This window comes from Alosa pseudoharengus, unplaced genomic scaffold (genome assembly GCF_046254945.1).
Source record: "Alosa pseudoharengus isolate Yale_2024_CS ecotype anadromous, Long Island Sound unplaced genomic scaffold, YU_APseudo_1.1 YU_APseudo_1.1_scf_3, whole genome shotgun sequence".
In the NCBI taxonomy this organism is placed as follows: domain Eukaryota; kingdom Metazoa; phylum Chordata; class Actinopteri; order Clupeiformes; family Clupeidae; genus Alosa; species Alosa pseudoharengus.
In genome coordinates, this window is record NW_027468718.1 from 9,129,867 (window position 1) to 9,147,125 (window position 17,259).

The window sequence follows — 17,259 nt, forward strand, 5'->3', positions numbered from 1 at the left end:
TTTTTATTCTAACTTAAAATAGCTTTATGGATTATTTTTTTTCTAATTAGATCTACATTTACGTTTTAAAATGAATTATATGGTGCAGTAATTCTGAAGAATTATTCTTGCGAGTAGGCTAGCATATTTTAACGTGCGGTTTTTGATTGTCATTACGCAATCACGTTCATTTTGAGAGCACTAATATAGATAGTGTTTACATTTACAGGTCATTTGCGTTCCACCTGTCATATGCGCCCCTCACTTGTACTGGGTTGATGCCACCGAAAAATCTCACAGGCACTAATATATTTTCTGGCTACGCCCTTAAAGTAGCCTAGCCTATTTATTTAGTTTGTTTTAATTAGCCTTGTCGCCTGCTGTACAGTAGTTTTAGTGGTCACCTTGCTATTTTAAAGTTGTATCAGGTAGCTTAGTTGACTTTACATTCTCCTATGTGGGCCTAACACTTCAGCCATTTGGAACAGAAGAACACACCAGAATAGGCCTGTTTAGTAGGCCTAAGCAGGATTTGATGGCCGCATTCCTACACTTATAAAATGCAATTCAATGCGGAAGTAATCTAAGTATTCAGAATACGTTACTCAGATTGAGTAACGTAACGGAATACGTTACAGATTAAATTTTTGGGCATGTATTCTGTATTCAGTAACGGAATACGTTTTGAAAGTAACCCTCCCAACACTGCTTGTAATAAACTAGAACAGTTAGCGCAACTTTTTTTTTCGAACGGACGGAATATGGTTACATACTGTAATATGTTTATTAACGGGATAAGGAAGACGCAGATCGTATTCGTATTTAATGACATAACATTGCTATAGCTTTATAATAGGTTTTGATGAAAGTGGCATAGCTTCTCTGCTATACTAACTATTCGACCGTGATAATCTATTTACCAAATGGGGGTTAGGAAAACCACACGATAAATTCCGTGCATCAAAGCAGACTGGAACATTCATGTCTAGTAGTATTCATGCACGCCAGCTGTTTACTGTCTTAAAGGATCAGGTGCGTCTGTCTAATTCTCAAACAGCAGAATGCTTAAATGCTATGTTAAGCTACAAGTAGGCCTAGGTCAATGTATAACATTAGCTTGGGATGTTTTTACAGTAAGCATTGGTAGTTGTGAAAGCAGCTGCATCCCTTCTAAATATCAAAATATGGAAATGCTAACATATCTTTTCTTTCTCCCTCAAGGTGCTTTGCTTAAATTTCTCAGCCCTCCGGCTCTTCCTAAGGATACCTCCACTGATGAAGATGGCCTGAAAGGTTAATCTTATGTGTGTGTGTGTACTTGTATTTATGTTGGATTTTTAAATTGCTATACAACCTGCACTCTATAGTTTGAACAATGCATCCTTTTTCTGCATAAGATGGCAGTGTTTTATTTTCTCACTTTGTGAGAACTGAAAAATGTTAATGTGAGTGTGTGTGTGTGTGTTTATGTTGGATTTAGTTATTGTGCACTTTTTTGCATTTATATTGGATTTTATGGTACGGTGGTGTTTTTGCAAATGTTCAAAACTAATGCACAGTATATATATGCAACTGCAGTATTGCACTGTCAAAATTTTGTATTTATATAAACTGTGGGTGAACTGTAGGCTTTGCGTGCGGGGGTGGGGGGGTGGGGGGGGCTCCATGTCCATTTTGCTTGGGGCCCCCAAATTCCTTGAAACGGCCCTGGATCTTGTATAACATTAAGTAAATCATATGGTTTTGTTTACTAGTCGTAAGAACAGATGAAAATGTGAGGGAGACAAAGGAAAAACAGCAATATTTAATCTATGTCCAGTATTTAATCCTCATTCTCGAAAATGATTTTTTGACATTGACATTTTTTTTTTTTCAGTTTTCAAAGACTGATATAAAAAAGTACTACAATATCTATATAACTAGATGTACCGCAGAGCGGTACAAAATATGACCGCCGCCCAGTCCAGCACATTTTTTCCACAAAAATAAATCACGCTGAAAGGCCTATATGATTCTAACTGTCTCACGAAATGCATTATCCACACTCATTTCTCACTGGTATCTGCTAGACAACAAGTACCAAAACATGATTAGTTCATAGATTTCACATGTAAAATTAATTTTATACAACCCCACCTCCATCTTGCCTGTTCATAATTCTGAGAAATTCTTGATTGTTTGTGTTATGTTTATGTTATGTGTGTGGGTGTGTGTGTGTGTGTGAGTGTGTGTGTGTGTGTGTGTGTGTGTGTGTGTGTGTGCGTGCGTGCTTGTGTGAGTGCCTGCGTATGTGCCTGTGCATGCAAGCGTACATATGTCTACTGTGTGAGTATGTGTCATACGTATGATTACTGTGAATATATGTGTGTGTGTGTGTGTATCTGTTTGTGCACATGTGTGCACATGAAATGGGTTAACATGACCCCTGGAGGCAAACATAAGGAAAAAAATGGTCATCCTAGGCCCTACAGTTCTCTAGATATTCACAGAGAACTGTGTCTGCCCTACCCTCCTTTCGTGGGGTCCAGTCCAGCGGGGGGGGGCTACAGATCAAAACGAAAAATGACGGTTCCATGCTATCCATGTGGGGGTACATGCCCACCAAGTTTTGTGTACCCCGGTCTTTCAGTGTCCCGGGAATCCTTGTTGGTGTACGTCACTAAATGTACACATAAATTATTTTATTGTAAGGCAGATGAAGAGACCCTCAACTTCTCAACATGTCTACACTTCAGCCAACTTTCCTTTTCATTCTCTCAATTTCCACGCAGCTACCTAGCCTGGCTAGCGCCACCACTTCTCAATGAGACGTGGTCTGGGAACCAAACGTTCATTTTCTCGTATTTGAAAAAAATGCCCAGATCCGTTTATTGGGTGCCACGGATGTCTATCAAATGCGTCTGTGCATAGCTCATCATCGTCTTGCTTTCCCCCTTGTTTTGTGATTGGTCCCCTATCTCAGGCGAAAATTTGCTCCATGGTCTCCAGGCTGCCAAGTTGCAAGGGTGTTTTTTCCGCTCACAGGCACGGCCACCATTCAACCCGAAAAAAGTCATATAACCATTCCAATGACTCTGAAGCTGGTAAATGAAGGTAAATGAAGCTAAAAAGCTTGCATATTAAGCTAAAAAACCTGCATAGTGTGCCTTTAAAGTCATGGTCTTCTCGCAATTTGTATATGGGTGAAATTATGTCATGCTATCTGAAGTGTTGCAATACTTGGATTAGTCACACAATGGTTGCTTTGTCTTGATGCATCACTGAGATAAATAATGTCTTGCCATTACTGTCAGCATATTACGGTGGCGCATTGCATTCACATCACACAAAAAACAATCAGGTTATCTAATTTTACGAGATAATTATCTTGTAATTACAAGATAATTATGATTTATGACACATTTCCAATTCTGCCCCCACTTCTGTGTGGCAATGACATGGTCTAGCTAGCTAGGCCTACTTTAGAGAAGATAGACCTAACAGCTTCCCAAGAGAAAGTCTGAAGCTGAAGTTCCTTTCAAACCTTTACTTAGGATTCACTGTAAAACTATGCAGACCAACAGAGTACATCTGGTATTTCCTTCGATGTTTTGTTTAAGAGCAATCATGTAGACTAGCATTTCAAGTTACAAAATAGAAACTAATGTGTTAGCTTATGGCTAATGTATATGATAAATCCCATAGAGATGCTAACGGTTAGCATAATCAATAAAAGTAGATATTTAGATCCAACTTCAGTTCATTTACGAAAGGGTTACATAAAAAGAGTTCTTTGTTTACAACTGACTATTTTCTCTCAATATAATACGTGTAGGAAAAATGTGACTGTTCAATGACTCATCAATGCCACTTGAACAAGTAGCCTAGCTGCACAAAATAAATAGGCGTGCGTGTGACAACGTGGATGGAGGTAGCCCTATGCGTAGTAGTACCTCCACCTACTGGTTAGGACTGTAACGTGCAACATTGTATTGCCTTTGGGCAAAGAGTAGCCTATAGAAGCTTCTATACTCTTTGCTTTGGGGTTGTTGGCGATTTGACAGGCTTATTTTTCATGCCACTTAAAGACATGTTAATCTCTCAAAGTACGAAAGTCATTCAAAGCAGGAAATCAGTAGGAAATATGTGCTTGGTTTTATTGAAAGGCTGTTTAGATCCTCAGCACGGACCCTATCCTTATCTCATAATTACAAGATGATTATCTCGTAATTATGAGATAATTATCTCGAAATTATGAGATAGTTATCTCGTAATTATGAGATAATATGTCACAATTATGAGATACTATCTCGTAATTATGAGATAATTATCTCATAATTATGAGAACCTGATTTTTTTTTTTGTGATGTGAATGCAATGTGCCACCGTAGCATATGGTTGCAAATTGTAAAATTCAGAGATGGACATTAAAGTAACACTCTGCAGTGATGTACTAATAAGCTTGATGCCTGCTTTTATAGTTATGTTAATATCTCCATGTTCATTTTGATGGTACATGGTCACGTGAAGGACAGCTTAGTACCTTAAATGAAAGACAACAAGAAATACCTTTAAGTATAGTTAAACAATCAGTGCATTTCAATTGTTTAGTACATTTAAACTTGGCAACATATTGTGTATTTACAACTATGTACACACTAATTAACCAAAACATTTCAAACAAATATTTAGTATTGGCATCTTTTAAACGGATTCAGTATTGTAATTTTAAATGGAAAGGATATTTTGTTGAGTTTGTGACAATATCATCTTCTAACAGCTTTTCACCCCCTGACAACTTTGTTACAGCTCTAAATTCTCTAACCTGTACAAACCTGCCATACGTGAATCTGAAAATGTCATGACGGAAGTGTTTTTCTCAGCTACGCAACAAGGCACCATCAGAAGTGAAGCTCCCCTGGATGTATGATGAATGAATTATTCAATTTCAAATAAAAATATGTCTTGTTACAGTTACATGTAATTACCATTCTATTCATTAGATTACTTGTTATGTATAACCTGCACTCAAATACCACGAGATGGAGGCATTTCTCTAGAACGGCTCCTCCACATTATGTAAATGTTGCCGTATAAAGGTGGCCATACATTACTACACAGATACAATACACAGTGGAAAGACAGCCAGACATCCCAGGGCCCATCCCTTGTAAACAATAAAGTTGTTTTAGCAGGACAAAATCAACATTGCAACTGCAGGGTTGTCAACAGTGCACTGCTGATGTAGACTATGTGCTTGTAAGGGCTGTCACTTAAAAACAGAGGTAACACTTTATAATAACTACACACAATTCATCATTTATTAGGCCTTTGTTACTTATTAGTTAATGGTTTGTTCATCATTAGTAATTTCTAATTTATCATCAGTAAAGCATTTGTTCACACAGTTATAAATAGTTTGTTCATAGTAAATAAGCCTATATCTTAAATATGTTTATACATTATTGTTAATACTTAATAAATGATGCAATAATATGTTTTTTATTAAGTGATATTTAAATTATTTAACAGTACACATGCACTAATGATTAGTTAGGTTAGGATGAGGATACATATTTTATAAACAACTTTCTAATACTATAATTAATAATTAACTCAGGAGTTACAAGTGGTTAGTTAATTATATTTTGTGAGCTCATCTAAAGTGAGGACGTTTTATGCCTTGCAACACATTTACAAATGAGTTATAAAGTTTACACTTGCATTTATTCATTTAGCCAACAGATTCACCCAAAGCGACTTACACATGTCAGTGAAATTAAAGTGCAAGGCCACATTGGTGGACACCGGGGTTTGAACCCCCAACTTTATGGGTTACTGCAAGTTAACCCGGCTCCCTATCCACTACACTACCTCTGCCCAGTGGTATTACAACAGTCAATTCAAAAATATAATATAGATATGCGTGTTTACTATGAACAAACCATTTTTACCTGTGTGTAAACATGATTTACAGATGAGAATTAATGTAGGAATAATGCTTTACAAATGAAGAATACAGCATTTAATAATAGTTTATGTTTAATAACAGTGTGTAGTAGAAGAAAACAGAAACTCTTGCATAGTTGTAGGGGTTTCTATCTGGGCTAAGGTAGTGTAGTGGATAAGGAGCTGGACTAGCATGCAGTAGCTTGAAAAGTTGGGGGTTCGATTCCCGGCCTTCACTGTTATGTCAATGGCCTTCAATTTAATTGACATGTGTACGTCGCTTGTCTGCTAAATGAATGAATGTGAATGTAATCTTTACAACTCATTTGAAAATGTGTTGCAAGGCATAGAAAGCCCTCACTTTAGATAAGCTCACAAAATATCATTGACTAACCACTTGTAACCCCTGAGTTAATCATGAATTATAGTATTAGGAAGTGGTTTATAAAATATGTATCCTCACCCTAACTAATCATTAGTGCATGTGTATATTGCATAATTTATTAAGTATTAACAATAATTCATAAACATATTTTAGATATAGGCTTATTTACTATGAACAAACCATTTATAACTGTGTGTACAAATACTTTATTTATGAGAATTAACATAGGAACAATGCTTTACAAATGATGAACAAAGCATTTTGTAATAGTTTGCAACTGGTTTATAATAAGAAAATGATTTCATTATAAGTGGTTGTTTCATTACTTATTAAGTATAAATTATGTACTTACAAACATATTTTTTGGATAGGCTTATTTACTATGAACAAACCATTTATAATTGTGTGAACAAATGCTTTACTGATGATAAATTATGTATGAACAAGAAATTACTAATGATGAACAAACCATTAACTAATAAGTAACAAAGGCTTAATAAATGATGAATTGTGTGTAGTTATTATAAAGTGTTACCAAAACAGATTATCAATATTGAAATCGATCTGACCAACCAGTTTCGAAAATAAATGGAGGAAATTTTAACATAGTATGTTCAATATTAAGGCTAATTTCTATTTGATTAAAATAAAACTAAAATAAACAAATCATCAGTGTACTGCTAATGTAGACTTGGCCTACAGTATGTGCATATAAACGATTATCATTGCAGAAATACATTATTTTAATACTTTTTTTTCTATGGCTGTTGTGCATTGTGACCTTCCACTGAAACTCTTAGTTTTTTCAAATAAACTAACTACGATATGACCACCAGTTCAATGTATCATTGTTACATCGTACTGTACATTTGCCACAGTCCTCATGGGTCCATGGGCTCTACAGTGAGGGTCTGATTGCATAACTCAAAAACTGGCAAAGAATATGAACGTATTTGTATGAAATAAGTATTCTATCAATGTAATCTCACTTTGATCTGGACAAAAAAAAAACAATTCCCTGATATCACAGGCAGAGGGAGTTGATAGCAGAGTCTTTCTTACTTTCCCAGTACCATATCATTGCAGGATAATAAGAATTGGCTACTGTTGTTTGATGACATTATTGTGTTTCTTTCTCCATGAGTGGTAGTGGAGTAGCCTATTTCTTTACATGACACACTAGCACTGGTATCCTCCTCACTGTGTTATTTCCTCTCTTCAAAGTTAGATGATGCATTATTTGTTCATTTGTTTATATTTGTGTGTGTGTGTGTGTGTGTGTGTGTGTGTGTGTTTTGTTCTGTGTGTGTGTGTGTGTGTGTTTTGTTCTGTGTGTGTGTCTCTCTAGGTTTTGTGAGTAACCAGCACTGATATCCTCCTCACAGTTGTTTATTTCCTCTCTTCAAAGTTTGTCTGTTCCAGGAGGATGATGCATTATTTGTTCATGTTTATCTGTGTGTGTGTGTGTGTGTGTGTGTGTGTGTGTGTGTGTGTGTGTGTGTGTGTGTGTGTGTGTGTGTGTGTGTGTGTGTGTGTGTGTGCTCTCATATCCACTGGCCTTTGAGACCACAACTACTCAGATCCTTAAAGTGAATGGACGTACTAGAAGTAACAAAAGACCCTGAGCATCAGTTTACACCACCAGACGAAGACCAGGGGAAAAGAAACCTGAAGCATGTGTTCATGAGCAAAGGGAGAATGATTTTGAAAATGCTCGCAGAGTGTAGCACACATTTTATTTTCCGCAGCCACAGTAGAAGATCAATACTTATGGAAAGCATCTTGTGTAAAAAGGTGTGACACAAATAGAACAGACTGCTCATCTCTGTGTTACATCCGCTTGTGCTCTGTGGTGTGATCATGGTGTGTGAAACACAGACACACAAACTGTATCTCTACACACCGCGAGACAGCACACACAGTATACTGTCTGTTCTGACCAGTTCAGTTCAGTGCCAAAGGGAAAAGAAAAATGGGTGGTTTATCATTCTAATTATACCCAGGGAGGCACCTAACCCTGACTCTGTCTCTGTCTCTGTCTTTGTCTCTCTCTCTCTCTCTCTCTCTCTCTCTCTCTCTCTCTCTCTCTCTCACACACACAGACAAAGAGTACTGTTACTAAATGATGTATTATAATTATAATTATTAGCATTATTATTAGTATTATTGGTGGACTCTATGATGTCATTACTTGTTTTGTTTTTTTAACAAACTGAGGCCAGTTTCAAAACCCATCTCTGCCTTGTGTGACCTAAAAGTAGGCGAGTCTGAGGTTGCTATTATGCAGCACTAACCATTTTCTCACAGATGCAGAGATCAACTTCTCAACATGTCTCAACTTCAGCCAACTTCCCTTTTCATTCTTTCTCAGTCTCCAGTCCCAGTCAGTGCCCACACCAGGCCACTGAGCCTGAGCGTTATAATGTGGGGTCAGATGTGAGGACTGTTATAATGTGGGTCAGATGTGAGGGCTGTTATAATGTGGGGTCAGATGTGAGTTTGGGGCTGTTATAATGTGGGGTCAGATGTGAGGGCTGTTATAATGTGGGGTCAGATGTGAGGACTGTTATAATGTGGGGTCAGATGTGAGGACTGTTATAATGTGGGGTCAGATGTGAGTTTGGGGCTGTTATAATGTGGGATCAGATGTGAGGACTGTTATAATGTGGGGTCAGATGTGAGGGCTGTTATAATGTGGGGTCAGATGTGAGTTTGGGGCTGTTATAATGTGTGGTCAGATGTGAGGACTGTTATAATGTGGGGTCTATTTCCTGTCTGATTGCTGCTCCCAGCCCTCTTGAGTGCAGCTCCATAGAAAACCGCACAGTGAGACACACAGACACAGCTTTCATTGTGATGCTGCCCACAGGTTTACGCCTGTTATCATCTATAGTCAAAGAGAATGCCATCAATACAGGAACTATTCATTCATTATGACCACTGCGCAGCAAAGCGGTGGTCATATATGTTTAGTCAGAGTTTTTTTTTCGTTTTAGTTTTTTTTTCTTTTGTGATTTCGTATCAATGATTCCCGCCCAGGGCCGGGGCACTGAAAGACCGGGGTGCACAGAACTCTTGGTGGGCATGTAGCCCCCCCCCCCCCACACACACACAGTTTTCTGTGAATATCTCGAGAATTGTAGGGCCTAGGAGTCCCATTTTTCGGTATGTTGCTCTGAAGGAGCCATGTCAAGCCATCCCATAACCACTCTATAGTGCCACCAAGTTAAAAATGAAAAAGCAAAAATGAGGTGTTGTAATCGCAGATATCTCTAGCTGACATCGTCAAAACAGCACAAATTGGAGGTATAGCATCATTACGACACCCTCTGCATGCAAGCCAAGTTTCATGGAATTTTGTAAATTAATTTATGTGTACCTTTAGTGACTGTACACCAACTGGCCTGTAGATGGCCCAACACAGTTTTCTGTAAATATCTCAAGAAACGTATGGCCTAGGATGACCATTTTTTGTATGTTGGCCTCCAGGGGCCATGTCAATCCATCCCATATTCACTTATTTGATGTATAGCGTCACATAGTTAAAAATGGAAAAGCAAAAACAATGCATTGTAATCACAGTATCTTTGGCTGATGGAACTGCACAAGATTTGAAGTGTAGGATCATTATGACACCCTCTGAATACATGCCAAGTTTCATGGAATTCCATTCATGGGGGACCATACAATAAATGAATATGTGTACATTTAGTGACTGTACACTACACACACACTCATGAACACATGCAAACACATGCACATGATACACACATATACACTATACATACACACACACACACACACACACACAAGCACAGACACACATATACGCACACACACACACATAGGTACGCACACGCATGCATACACATTTCCTTAACACATATGAACATTGCATAAAACCTTTTAATGTAATTGTTTGTAGATCTTAGTGCTAATATTTCCTGCTAACTCTTTTAGCACCAAAGAAGTACCTGATGTCTGTGTGCCCTTTCCTTTTCCTCATAGTGTCTCTGTGAATAAAATCAAATCCTAGTTTCATTAAGATATTATCAGGGTTCTCAGATGAAACTACATTTATCAAACTAAAAATATGAAATAATAGAATGTAAAAACAATACTAACCATTAGAAAACAAATTCAAATACTATGTACTATTTAGCCTAGGCTACTTGGCTCTTTTTAGGTTTCCATCCACAGGTTTCACTGATTTTATGTAGGCTTAGCTACATCAGACCCTCTTGTGCATAATATAAAAACAACACAGGATCTATGCCAAACAAATTTCAAAAGGGCACAATAATTTATTCAAGATAAAATGAGAATGGACACCTAGGCTATGAAGTTCATCTCCTTGGAAATGACAATTGATTTTACCTCAATGTAAAGCCTCAGTGGGTAAGTAGCAGGCAAGTAACCGGTAATGTGCTGAATATAATGATTTTAAATAGATCTGCACCTAATCTCACACACACACTCGTCTTGTTGTCTCGAGGGAAGAGTCTGTGTCCCTATCTCCATCACTGTCCATGTCAAGAGTTAGGATTTGCTATGATAGTGTCTTGACCTGAAAAGCTTGTCCCGACAGCAGGTGACTTCTTTCAAGTTGTCGTTCTGGGTAGGCTCTGACCTGAACCCGTTTCAGCCATTTATCCATCGATTGAAATTATTTCTTTGTCAAATAGACGCAACTGGGATGGTTTTCTGACAGGATTTTTTTCCCCCATTTGCTAGGTGCTTGTCTTTGCCTTGTAACTGGAGATTTAACTCATTGAGCTTTCCAAATATATCGCTAAGATAGGCCAGCTTCATCAAGAAATGTTCATTAGTGAACGTGCTTGCAGATTCAAACATGCGCTCTAAGAGGCTCTTCACAACCACTTCAACACCACTAACCACTCGGTGAGTTGCACAGTTTTGAAAACGAACGTTAAGGGTTGTTTTAGGACATGTTTGAGTAGCCTACTACAGTATGCCCATTGCCAGCCACCCTGAGAGGTGAAAAGGCGATTCAAAACGAGTCAGAAAAATCGAGACAGGACCAATCGTCAAAATTTCGGTGTCCACCACTCTAGTTCATCCAAAACAAACCAGAAAAGGGCCTTAAAGTGCTAAAAACCAGAATTTTCCTTTAAGCTAAAAAACCTGCATAGTGTGCCTTTAAAGTCATGGTCTTCTCGCAATTTGTATATGGGTGAAATTATGTCATGCTATCTGAAGTGTTGCAATACTTGGATTAGTCACACAATGGTTGCTTTGTCTTGATGCATCACTGAGATAAATAATGTCTTGCCATTACTGTCAGCATATTACGGTGGCGCATTGCATTCACATCACACAAAAAACAACCAGGTTATCTCATAATTACGAGATAATTATCTTGTAATTACAAGATAATTATGATTTATGACACATTTACAATTCTGCCCCCACTTCTGTGTGGCAATGACATGGTCTAGCTAGCTAGGCCTACTTTAGAGAAGATAGACCTAACAGCTTCCCAAGAGAAAGTCTGAAGCTGAAGTTCCTTTCAAACCTTTACTTAGGATTCACTGTAAAACTATGCAGACCAACAGAGTACATCTGTCATTTCCTTCGATGTTTTGTTTAAGAGCAATCATGTAGACTAGCATTTCAAGTTACAAAATAGAAACTAATGTGTTAGCTTATGGCTAATGTATATGAGAAATCCCATAGAGATGCTAACGGTTAGCATAATCAATAAAAGTAGATATTTAGATCCAACTTCAGTTCATTTACGAAAGGGTTACATAAAAAGAGTTCTTTGTTTACAACTGACTATTTTCTCTCAATATAATACGTGTAAGAAAAATGTGACTGTTCAATGACTCATCAATGCCACTTGAACAAGTAGCCTAGCTGCACAAAATAAATAGGCGTGCGTGTGACAACGTGGATGGAGGTAGCCCTATGCGTAGTAGTACCTCCACCTACTGGTTAGGACTGTAACGTGCAACATTGTATTGCCTTTGGGCAAAGAGTAGCCTATAGAAGCTTCTATACTCTTTGCTTTGGGGTTGTTGGCGATTTGACAGGCTTATTTTTCATGCCACTTAAAGACATGTTAATCTCTCAAAGTACGAAAGTCATTCAAAGCAGGAAGTCAGTAGGAAATATGTGCTTGGTTTTATTGAAAGGCTGTTTAGATCCTCAGCACGGACCCTATCCTTATCTCATAATTACAAGATGATTATCTCGTAATTATGAGATAATTATCTCGTAATTATGAGATAGTTATCTCGTAATTATGAGATAATATGTCACAATTATGAGATACTATCTCGTAATTATGAGATAATTATCTTATAATTATGAGAACCTGATTTTTTTTTTTGTGATGTGAATGCAATGTGCCACCGTAGCATATGGTTGCAAATTGTAAAATTCAGAGATGGACATTAAAGTAACACTCTGCAGTGATGTACTAATAAGCTTGATGCCTGCTTTTATAGTTATGTTAATATCTCCATGTTCATTTTGATGGTACATGGTCACGTGAAGGACAGCTTAGTACCTTAAATCAAAGACAACAAGAAATACCTTTAAGTATAGTTAAACAATCAGTGCATTTCAATTGTTTAGTATATTTAAACTTGGCAACATATTGTGTATTTACAACTATGTACACACTAATTAACCAAAACATTTCAAACAAATATTTAGTATTGGCATCTTTTAAACGGATTCAGTATTATAATTTTAAATGGAAAGGATATTTTGTTGAGTTTGTGACAATATCATCTTCTAACAGCTTTTCACCCCCTGACAACTTTGTTACAGCTCTAAATTCTCTAACCTGTACAAACCTGCCATACGTGAATCTGAAGATGTCATGACGGAAGTGTTTTTCTCAGCTACGCAACAAGGCACCATCAGAAGTGAAGCTCCCCTGGATGTATGATGAATGAATTATTCAATTTCAAATAAAAATATGTCTTGTTACAGTTACATGTAATTACCATTCTATTCATTAGATTACTTGTTATGTATAACCTGCACTCAAATACCACGAGATGGAGGCATTTCTCTAGAACGGCTCCTCCACATTATGTAAATGTGGCCGTATAAAGGTGGCCATACATTACTACACAGAGACAATACACAGTGGAAAGACAGCCAGACATCCCAGGGCCCATGCCTTGTAAACAATAAAGTTGTTTTAGCAGGACAAAATCAACATTGCAACTGCAGGGTTGTCAACAGTGCACTGCTGATGTAGACTATGTGCTTGTAAGGGCTGTCACTTAAAAACAGATTATCAATATTGAAATCGATCTGACCAACCAGTTTCGAAAATAAATGGAGGAAATTTTAACATAGTATGTTCAATATTAAGGCTAATTTCTATTTGATTAAAATAAAACTAAAATAAACAAATCATCAGTGTACTGCTAATGTAGACTTGGCCTACAGTATGTGCATATAAACGCTTATCATTGCAGAAATACATTATTTTAATACTTTTTTTTCTATGGCTGTTGTGCATTGTGACCTTCCACTGAAACTCTTAGTTTTTTCAAATAAACTAACTACGATATGACCACCAGTTCAATGTATCATTGTTATATCGTACTGTACATTTGCCACAGTCCTCATGGGTCCATGGGCTTTACAGTGAGGGTCTGATTGCATAACTCAAAAACTGGCAAAGAATATGAACGTATTTGTATGAAATAAGTATTCTATCAATGTAATCTCACTTTGATCTGGACAAAAAAAAAACAATTCCCTGATATCACAGGCAGAGGGAGTTGATAGCAGAGTCTTTCTTACTTTCCCAGTACCATATCATTGCAGGATAATAAGAATTGGCTACTGTTGTTTGATGACATTATTGTGTTTCTTTCTCCATGAGTGGTAGTGGAGTAGCCTATTTCTTTACATGACACACTAGCACTGGTATCCTCCTCACTGTGTTATTTCCTCTCTTCAAAGTTAGATGATGCATTATTTGTTCATTTGTTTATATTTGTGTGTGTGTGTGTGTGTGTGTGTGTGTGTGTGTGTGTTTTGTTCTGTGTGTGTGTGTGTGTGTGTTTTGTTCTGTGTGTGTGTCTCTCTAGGTTTTGTGAGTAACCAGCACTGATATCCTCCTCACAGTTGTTTATTTCCTCTCTTCAAAGTTTGTCTGTTCCAGGAGGATGATGCATTATTTGTTCATGTTTATCTGTGTGTGTGTGTGTGTGTGTGTGTGTGTGTGTGTGTGTGTGTGTGTGTGTGTGTGCTCTCATATCCACTGGCCTTTGAGACCACAACTACTCAGATCCTTAAAGTGAATGGATGTACTAGAAGTAACAAAAGACCCTGAGCATCAGTTTACACCACCAGACGAAGACCAGGGGAAAAGAAACCTGAAGCATGTGTTCATGAGCAAAGGGAGAAGGATTTTGAAAATGCTCGCAGAGTGTAGCACACATTTTATTTTCCGCAGCCACAGTAGAAGATCAATACTTATGGAAAGCATCTTGTGTAAAAAGGTGTGACACAAATAGAACAGACTGCTCGTCTCTGTGTTACATCCGCTTGGGTTTATCATTCTAATTATACCCAGGGAGGCACCTAACCCTGACTCTGTCTTTGTCTCTCTCTCTCTCTCTCTCTCTCTCTCTCTCTCTCACACACACAGACAAAGAGTACTGTTACTAAATGATGTATTATAATTATAATTATTAGCATTATTATTAGTATTATTGGTGGACTCTATGATGTCATTACTTGTTTTGTTTTTTTAACAAACCGAGGCCAGTTTCAAAACCCATCTCTGCCTTGTGTGACCTAAAAGTAGGCGAGTCTGAAGTTGCTATTATGCAGCACTAACCATTTTCTCACAGATGCAGAGATCAACTTCTCAACATGTCTCAACTTCAGCCAACTTCCCTTTTCATTCTTTCTCAGTCTCCAGTCCCAGTCAGTGCCCACACCAGGCCACCGAGCCTGAACATTATAATGTGGGGTCAGATGTGAGGACTGTTATAATGTGGGTCAGATGTGAGGACTGTTATAATGTGGGGTCAGATGTGAGGGCTGTTATAATGTGGGGTCAGATGTGAGTTTGGGGCTGTTATAATGTGGGGTCAGATGTGAGGACTGTTATAATGTGGGGTCAGATGTGAGGACTGTTATAATGTGGGGTCAGATGTGAGTTTGGGGCTGTTATAATGTGGGGTCAGATGTGAGGGCTGTTATAATGTGGGGTCAGATGTGAGTTTGGGGCTGTTATAATGTGTGGTCAGATGTGAGGACTGTTATAATGTGGGGTCTATTTCCTGTCTGATTGCTGCTCCCAGGCCTCTTGAGTGCAGCTCCATAGAAAACCGCACAGTGAGACACACAGACACAGCTTTCATTGTGATGCTGCCCACAGGTTTACGCCTGTTATCATCTATAGTCAAAGAGAATGCCATCAATACAGGAACTATTCATTCATTATGACCACTGCGCAGCAAAGCGGTGGTCATATATGTTTAGACAGATTTTTTTTTCGTTTTAGGGACCGTTATTTATAAACGGGGTCACCGGAGGAAAATAGGGGAGGGTCATGTCTTTTTATTCTTTGTTGAGGGAAGGGTCACCTAACTTTTTTTTGTCTAGGAGGGAGGGTCACCCATCTTTTGTATTAATATTTTGCAAAAAATCAAAGTGGCTTGTTTGATTGTTGATTTCTGTCGCCATATAACGTTCTCTTTCGTTCCATAGCTCTGTCAACATTGAACAATGAAAATAAGGGAGATTTCCCGGGTTTCTCACGCAAACTACGGAAAATGTCAACATTCGTCCCCATTAACGTTGGAAGGGTTGGAGCAACAAATAGCCTAGGCAACTTTATTCACGCCTAACAGCCTATATCCATTTGGTCAACTTTATCCAGCCCTAAAAAAACTAAATTTAACTTTGGTTTACTTGTAGTTTACCGTGTAGCCTAACTTTAAACAGTGTGCATGCTTAACACAAAGCATAGCCTACTTGTGCTTCATTCATCCACACATCCAGCTCCTAACGTTTTGACAAGCATTTCTACTAATTGACCTTGTTCCTGCCCATCTCTAGCTTTGATGTCTCCATCCTTTCTGTTTTTGTTGTTTGCAAAAGATATATAGTATTTATTGGTAATCAGCAACAAGTGCAATTTGTTAATCGCTGTCATCCTCTCTCCTGCCAACAAAAATGTGTTAGGCCTACGTTCCAAGTAGCAGTGCGTAATTCTGCTTCATAAAGTTGAACAAATACATTTGGTCATATAAATAGCCAGTTTATGGTCTACAGTGTAGTTGGTAAGTTATGGTAGGCCAACTTGGAGTGAATATACAGGGGGAATTCTTTGTCTAGCTGAGTAGCCTGCCAGGTGCGCACGTAGGCATAGCCTACGGCCGAACACCGCAAGCGCTAATGAATCTTGCTCTCATGACAACCACGTCGTTAACTTAAATAGGCCTAGGTTAACATCACTCTGAGTTCGCATTCAAGCAAGCAAAACGATGATTTGAATACATCTGTTTCACTGGAAGGGCAAGGGGTAACAACAGGACAACACAGAGACAGGCCAGAATGCAGGACTAATGTTATGAGTATTACAGTAATATGGGGTATTCTACGGGAAAATATTAAAACGGCAAGACAGCAGGGAAACGTTAAAATGATAAACCCGGAAAAAATTGGCATGTTAGGTATTTTTCGGTCCCTGTGATTATTTGTGAAATTGTGCAAACGGCCTTTTCAAGTCATTTGAGAAGGAAGGAGTGTAGCAAGCTCCCAAATTGACGCTCGTCTGAGAAATTGAGTTTTGGATAATGTTCAGCTTCGGCAGCTTTACAATGACTGAGGAAGCCTAGAGACGAGTCCATAGCAACAAGTTCATGTGTTGAATTAGTTATTACCCAGTGTGCTTTGTTGAATGGTCTCAATGCTTTATTGTTTTATTTCATGTGAATACTTACTAGAGGAGTAAC